Genomic DNA, 8,641 nt, shown 5'->3' with positions numbered 1-8,641 from the left:
GATCCTCCTATAAATTACTAACTCTTAGTAAGTCTTAGTCCTTTTGTAATTTGAAATCATGATTCATCAATCCGATCAGTCAAGATCTCTTTTATGTGTGACCCTATAGGTTCTATTCTGTCTGGTACTGAAAAATATTTAGATTACCATCAAAATATCATTGAAACTCTTTTTAATAGATTGAAACAACTCTAACTCACCAATCGAGAATTATTGACCATCAAAATAATTTTTATTGATCCCACAATCCATCAGTGACACCTAACAGTATGTAGAGGTAATTTAGCAGAACAGAAGAATGAACCTCTAGATGTAGTTACTGTATGATTCAGTTATTTTATCGTGAGTTCTGATAAAATGAAAGTTATGAAAAACTCATCAAACCTCAACGTCTGTCATCTTTAAAATTTATTTGACTTGAGTTCATTCGTGAAATCTGATGGAAACTCTTTTCCATCAATCACACTGTTCTGGTCAAGATCTTTCGAACTTAATCTCATAAATCACATTGGACTACTCCTTCACTACTAAGATCGATAGATCCCATCTAGGTGTACATCCTATTGCTATAATGAACTTACTATAGTTAACATATACCTTAAGACTCCATATGGCTAGAAAACTAAGTTATGGTAGAGTCAAACTACAGCAACTTTATTGTGAACAGCTGAGGCACCGTAGGTCTAAAAACTAGTCACACCATTACAGCATCGAGAATGTCACTGATGAGTGGATAGACATTCCAGTGACTTCTCATGTTGATCATATTTGGTATCTTTGTTCTCTGACAAATACCTGTACTCTCACTCTAATGTCTCCATACTGTAGACTCAAGACTCGTCTATCCTAGGAAAAATGATCTGTGCATCAATTTTATCAGATCGATCAGCATTTTTGTGATGATCCTTCGATCGGGAGTAATTTAAAAATTAACAATCAATAATACATACCTTAAATTCTCAACTCTTGAGAATATGTATCATCATCTTATTAATTCTCTGAACGATTCATGAACATATATATTACATGAATGGAATTAACTGTCTTAATTAATTAAGTCAAGTAAAAAATTATGTCATAAAATGAATTAATATGTCGGCCTGATTGGCTTCTAGGGGATACATCTAACAAATACAAAAATATGCATCTGCATTCTAGAAAAATATTTCAGCATTTATTTGATACTTCAAAGATATTATTAATAGAAGATTAAGGAAGAGTAATCAAGCATGATACTTGTGCTTTATAATTACAGTGTCAAAACAAAAAAAAATGTTTCAAAACACGTTCATTGGTTAGTCAATAACTTATAGCTGATACATGGCACACATTTAATTATGGATGTATGGATGTAATCTTCATCAATAAGATATACAGGTTTTTCTATCAACAGGAGGTAACATTAATGCTATAGATTAAGCAGAGCCTAGCAATAGAAAAATTGAGCTAAAGAATAGGATGTTCAATTAAAATTTGGATTTGATCCATGCAAGAAAGATTGCCAAATCAATGGTTATCCATATTTGCAAGTACAAAAATTCTAAACTGACATTATAAATAGCTATAATATACAACTCGAGGTGGTCCAAGATACTTAGGGCATTGGAATGGCCTAATGCAAAAGAAGAGAAAGCATCACATGTTGTTTCCATGGTTATGGTTGGAGCTACTTGTTACATTTTCATTTTCTGTGCCAAAGCTTCTTATCACTTAGGAGATGTAGATGGCTAAAGATTAAATGAGAAAATTAAAGAGGACAAGTTTGAACCTAGGAGAAAATTGGACAAAGCTCATGAGGTCCAACAAGCTGACAAGAAGAGACAAGCATGAAGTCATGTCCAATGGAGTGTCAAGCATGAAGTAGTCTTTATGAAACTTGAAACAAATAAGGTGCTGCCAAGGAGGTGGTAGAGAGAGAACATGCACACCAAGAGAGAGAGAAATCACCAATAGATGGCAGCAGGTCATCCTAAAAACCCAGCTGCTAATAAGTAGACACTACATAAAGTGCAAAAGGACAACTAAGCATGGTGTCTACGGTGGTTCTGCTTGGCTGCATTTAAGAATCACATATTAGTGGATAATTTATCAAATTGGTTCTGCTTTTCCTCACATTTTGGACTAGTTTCAGCTTATATTTACCAAAGCTAGAAAACTAATACCTTTGAGTTTAAGCAAAGAGAAAATGAAAGAAAACCAAAAAAAAGGGTACATATAAAAAAAATTAGGAAAAAGAATGAGAGATTTAAAACATAGATAAACATGAATTACAGTTTTCTTCTTGGTATCATTTATGAATATTTTGACATGGTGATACAGATAAAAATAAATATGCTCATACATAATCATTTATTATTGTAGATAGGAACAAAAGCTTTTAAGTTAAAGTATGAAACAATGTCACTCCAAAAACTAGGGTTACATATTTCTGATTAAATTTGTGTGGTTTTAGTCAAAATATGCTCGAATAAAGCTCAAATAGGTTCATACTTACTTGACTCTGCTTAGGTATGATAAACAAGGACAACAGCTTGGAAAAACTAATAATTCTCAATAGGAATTCAAACTATTATACAAAGTCTTGATGTGATCTGATATCTCTTCAGTTTGAACTAAATCTTTAATTAAATACTTGATAAATAATCAAATGTATCTCTGCATCCGTTGACTCTCATGATCATGACAAAAAGCAAATCTGATAGTTGAATCACCACCATATGGTGGACATCTCAGATTTCTATGAAATTATGTGATCCAAATGCAACAGTTAAGCGGTAAAATGGAAACAAAATTTTTATATCAAGTAGTTAGCGCTAACCCATAGCAGGTTAAAATCAGAGGTTGTGTCTATGAGCTTAAAACCTAAATATTTAGTGCCTTAAATGACATGATACTTGAGGAACATATTAAAAATGTTTCTATTAGACAAAAGACGCCAGCAAATATGCAAAGACTACATTTCTCACAAGATAGATTGTTGTTGCTGCGACATTTTACATGCTCATCCCATCTTTGATTGCATATTGTTATATACAGAGACAATTGCAACCTCAATACGGATGGGGTTTGCAGCTTGGCTTAGTGTGAGAAAGCAATGAATTCCTAGATTCCGGATGAAAATGGGAAATGATCCAAAAATATTAGCTATGATATACAGTCATAATCCAAGAACAACAATACATGTTCTAATACTAGGCTGTAACAAAACTTTCTTTTACAGTATAGACGTACTAAATAGACAAGAATATAAAAATGAAAGACAAACATTGACAAAGAATGTAAAACAAAATACGGAGAAACTGCATAGTTGCAATGACAAAAAAAGAATAACAAATTAGCAATTAACATGAGAGTTATTTTCCTTGAAAACAACATGATTTCTAAAACATACGGCTTAGCAGTTACACAAATCCAATGCCATTAAAGACAGTGACTTACTTCTCTGGTAGTTTAAGAGCAGGATATTGTTCATGCAAAATCTTCACAACCTCGGCATAGTGAGCAACTCTTTCAACTAAACAATATCTTTCATTTGCTGAAGGAACCTCAAATGCCAGAATATGTGCCATGGCAACATCTTTCACATTGACCCACCCAAAAGTTGTATTTGGATATATAAAAGATCCTACAAATGGTTCCAGAGGAAATTGTATGAATTTAATTCTCTTCTTTTGTCAACAGAACAAATTCTATCTAAAAGAATAATCTAGATTTAATAAAGCATGTTTATAACACTAAAGTGAAGAATATCAAAGAGTTCAATGAAAAGCATAGCTCAAAACACTATATGAATAAAACATATCTTTGGAGATGTTTCATAATCAGAATACTGCAATGAAACTACACATCTGAACAATTAGCAAATTATTTTGGTCCATTTTAGATAAAACCACTAGATCTTCACCTGGGCATTTGCTTTCTTCTGTGTTTTTCCCCGTCCTCCTATTTTATGACATATAAGGTTTGAGAAATGTTCTATTTGTCTTATATCACAAGCCTTTCTTTTGGTAAATCTTTTTACCTTCATTCAGATATGATATCTATTACAATTTTTTCTATTTGTTCGATACATTTTTAGTTTAATAATTAGTTTATCTCAACATTTGTCATAAAGTATGGCGCTGATCAAGTGGAATGGAGGAAAAGGATTCATGTAGGTGACCCCAACTAGTTTGCAATTAAGATTTAGCTTAATAGAGTTGAGTTTAGTTTAACAATTAGTGTTTCAGTTAACAATATGAATAGCTTTTTACAGTTTTGCAGTCCAAATTATAACAAACTATATCAAAGATCAAATATAATACAAATTTTATAAGTTGGGTTCGAACCTGCAACTAGAAAGTTTAAAAATCAGAGCTACAAAAACATAATGTTAGTGCACATGTATACAGTGGAGTTAGCCCCATTAATAAACCCCAATGGCAAAGCCTAAATATAAGAGCCAACTTACTTTCACTTCCATGATTTTTATTAAATCATGAGCCAATTTTTTAACAAATAATGTAAACAACTTGCCATATCGGTTTCATACATGTTTGATATTATGATATTGTATCTAAACAGGCAGTGAGTTAAATGTTTGCTGCATGTTCCTCCATTTGACTTATTCATATCTTTTTGTGTTTTCTTTTTCTTGGCACTTCCCCCTTATGCTGGAAGGAGCTCATATTATTGTTGTGAAGTGTTGAGCTAAAAATGGAAGAGTTTTTTTTTGTTTTTCCATTGCTGATGCTGCTGTCGTAAGCAGCTTGCTCTGTTGGAAGTTTTTTTAGTTATTAGCATTGAAGGAAACTCTAGATCATTATGCCATAAGAGCATAATGCCCTGACAGAAGCTTATTTTAAAAAAATTAAAGGAATTTAAGTGACACAAAATATTCAAATGTGTTGAATGTTTCTTTTATTAGAATCTCAGGTCATTGTTCTGCTTTCAAGGTAAACTCATATGTGATCAATGCTACCTGGTCTAAGAGCCCTCTCACAAGCTACTTTAGACATGGCATTGATACTGACTTTTCTTTTATCAATTAATATGTTCTTTGCCAAAACCAAATTTTGGGAGATTATCTGGACAAAAATTCCGATAGTTCCCTGAGACCAATTTGGGAGAAAAGCTACATTTTCTTTTTTTTTGTCCTTTTAGAGAAGGGTACAACAGTTCCATTGATGATAGAACACATAAAGAGTGAGGCCTCAAATCCCATGGCTTCAAACATGCAAGCACCTAGACTTGCCATAGTCATCCCAAGTAGCAATAAGTACCGACAATTTTTCCTGGTGCTTTCAATCCGAGGTTTCATTTTGTTCAAAAAAAGCCTACTCTACCATAGGTAGATAAACTGAAAGAGAAGTACTGGTTACTGTTTACTAGCATTCAACTAATATGATATGTAACATGAATTTTACATACCATTTATCAAGTTCAGGATTGCAGCAGCACTCGTATTTAGAGTAGGTTGCAGAAGAGGACCTATGACCACGGCTGGATTTATTGTTACCATGTCAATAGAATTATCCTTTGAAAACTTCCAAGCAGCCTCCTCTGTCAACGTCTTTGAGAGTCTATACCACATCTAATAGAAACTAAGAAGTTTGGAAAAATATTCTTGATACTGCTAACTTTGTTTAGTCCAATACAACTCACTAACTAGACTAACTTACCACTTGCAGTACTCTTGAACAAATAGCACCTAAAACCTCTAAGTTATTATAACATTTAAAGAGGAGTGTAACCATAAACTTTATTCATGCTGCCACATATAAACACTCCACATAATTATTCTTTTCTCTTATAAAATATCACACTGCAATACCAGTATTACCAGAAAGCTTCATCTAGAACATAATATAATGAACTGCAAGATTTTAACAGAGTATAGCCTCACCAATAATCAAGTCGCACCATGTTACAGTGAGAACAAAGAATAATTCAGGCCATAAAAAAATGTGAAGGGAAAAAACATAAATAACAAGCTTTATCCTACTTATTTGGTCAGCTTGGTAGATCATGCTGAAAGAATTCAATATAACTCATAATGCTTTGCAGTGTGTGTATTTCATTTGAAAGGATATAGAAGGTATCTTAATCAACAAGCCTTATCCAATATAAACAGGTTTAACTTTTGAATTAAGGTGTGATTAATCAATGTACAAATATGTTTCATGACAGGAAACTGAATTTTATATGAACCGTCTATGAATTGCTATAATATTTCTGCTATTCGCAACTTTTACCAATAAATGTAGAGAAAACCCTGCCATGAAAACTTAGAAGGCCTGTTGACTGGTAGGAAAGGCTTTCTTATCAGTTATGCGGGTTATGCTCAAGTTTGTGCCACAGATGAGCAATCCTCAGTCGAAAACCAAGACAAACTGAGAAGGAATTCAGGTTCATTGTAGGAAATTGTATTCATCTATAGGTCCAGAAGTACAAAAGCAAGAGGCCAAACTGAAAAATGATCAACATACAAGCGTATAAGCACTTGACATAAATTTTTTTGATATCTAAAGGTATATTTGCAGAAAGATCAGATCCTTACATTTTGAACATGCGCCTCAAGTATACAAGTACATTTCTGGGATAATGGGATAAACAATTAGCAACTATGATCATCCTGTATGCAATAGAAGATAAGAATAATCATTCACTTTCACAACAATCTTAACTATGTATATTTTCACAGCAATTGATCATCAATTCATGATACATACAGTAGTCAAAGACAGGACTCATAGTTGACAGGGACATGATATTATCATGCTAACAAAGATACTCATCTATAAAACATAAACATTTGGGAGTTTTCTTTTTTCTACAATTGCATATTTTTTTTGGGAATATATATATATGTGTGTGTGTGTGTGTGTGTGTGTGTGTGTGTATCAGAAAACTTAAATGATTATATTAGATCGAAGTTGAGGAAACATGGATATAGGCATCAAATTTGGCAATAGTCAGGCTGTTTTGATTCAGTAAAAAGTGAAATACAGGAGGAAAAAAAAAATCTCAATACACCTAAGTTTAAGTTGTTTTCAGTAAATCATTTTTCTTAATAAAATATATGCTAATTGCATGTCACATGCTAATAATAATAAACTACTGATCTCTAAACTATATAATGCTTATAAGGAACATTTTCCTAGGTGAAAAAATTAGAAAAACCTCTAATATTAGTGAAATATTATTTATATTTTGGCATCTCTAAACATAATACCAGGCAGTAGAATGCCAACTAGACATATTCATAAATGTATATACTTCTCTTACATTAGTTAATTGAAATACATGCACCCACATGCTACTTAAATATGGAACTGGAAACATGGGCTTGTATTGATTATTTTTGTTGATAGATCAAGCCATATGTTAGAAGGTGGGCTACACTGTGTCTGTAGCCTTCCCCCAGCCAGGGCCAATGGATTGAGCATATAGTCCAAAACCAAGCTACTCTTTCAAGCAAATCCCATATATCCACCCCTTCATACAGTGACCCATGCAACAACTGTCATATTTGATCCACAATCCATGCATCCCACGTTTTTTAAAACTTCAGATTTATGACACCAACAAATCATACACAATGGGACTCAAAAACATGCTGAAGAGGATATCACTTATAAGATGTTGTTGTGTTATATGATGAATGCCCTATGGAAATTAAAAGTTTCTGAATGGGATATTGCAAAAAAGGATTAGGACAAAAAATAATTAGAGTAGCTCTATTTTTCTTTCTTGCATATGTTCTTTAGGGAATTCATGTTGCAACCACGTTTGATCAAACAACCTCCATGCTGTCTCTATCCAAATATGATTCAAAGGAGAAAGATACACCTATCAGTTCATACCTTTGCCTGCTTACAAACCCCTGCACTAGAAAACCATGTCTCGTCAACTACCACATCAGGTACTGGTGGTCTTCCATTATATGCAACAGCAACCACAGATGATGTTACCACCACCCTTTTAACAGGAGTTTTAACACAGGAACTGAAAACATTGAGTGTTCCCTTCACTGTTGGGTTGATTAACTCAGCCTAAAGGTACGATTGAAAGACAATGCTGTTAAAAAAGTTATAGCTTGCCATCATTTTGGACAGTGAAAAAAAGAATATCACCAAGACACATTGGACAGAAAACAAGAAAAGAAGGCAAGAAGTCCATCTGTACTAAAGTTATCCACTCCCATGCATATTACTGCATTATAACACAACATAAGATAGAGTGCAAAAGTTGTTGCAGTAAGCATGAAATGCTCAATTAGTCAGACAAATTTTTCAGCACACAAGCAAAAAGTTAATCTATGCTGGACTATTATTATCCTATAGGGATAAAGTGGCCTGATATGAAAGCAGCATCAAGCAAATAAAGAGGCAAGATACGAAAGTAGCATCAAGTGAAGAATGTGGAATGGCATAGACATAGGTCAGTACACATAACAAGTCTTTATTGCATAAAGATTCTGTGCATGAATTTGTATCTAGGTTGCAAAAATGCAAAAAATCTCAAGCAGAAATAAATAATCAGAATATTTAAAAAAAAAGAAAAATTCTGTAACACAAGCCCTAAACTAAGGATGAGTTTCTGTACAAATACATGCAAGCAAACAGGGAGTGTACCCTTTTTTCTTTTTCTTTTTGAGTTA

The 8,641-nt window shown here is 33.1% G+C and overlaps 1 long non-coding RNA gene across 1 annotated transcript; it reads right to left on the bottom strand.

The window, feature by feature from the left end:
- Positions 1–3,443: 3,443 nt before the first annotated feature.
- On the bottom strand, positions 3,444–8,026 carry LOC140857849 (uncharacterized). Its single transcript, XR_012141248.1, has 4 exons — positions 7,845–8,026; positions 6,539–6,613; positions 6,234–6,447; positions 3,444–3,625 (listed from the first exon to the last, which is right to left on the bottom strand). It is a non-coding gene; the product is annotated as an uncharacterized lncRNA (long non-coding RNA).
- Positions 8,027–8,641: the final 615 nt, after the last annotated feature.

The sequence above is a fragment of the Elaeis guineensis genome, chromosome 5 (genome assembly GCF_000442705.2).
Source record: "Elaeis guineensis isolate ETL-2024a chromosome 5, EG11, whole genome shotgun sequence".
NCBI classification, from domain to species: Eukaryota; Viridiplantae; Streptophyta; class Magnoliopsida; order Arecales; family Arecaceae; genus Elaeis; species Elaeis guineensis.
The sequence above is the reverse complement of the archived record's forward strand: the minus strand, read 5'-3'. Positions and strand labels throughout refer to the sequence as shown.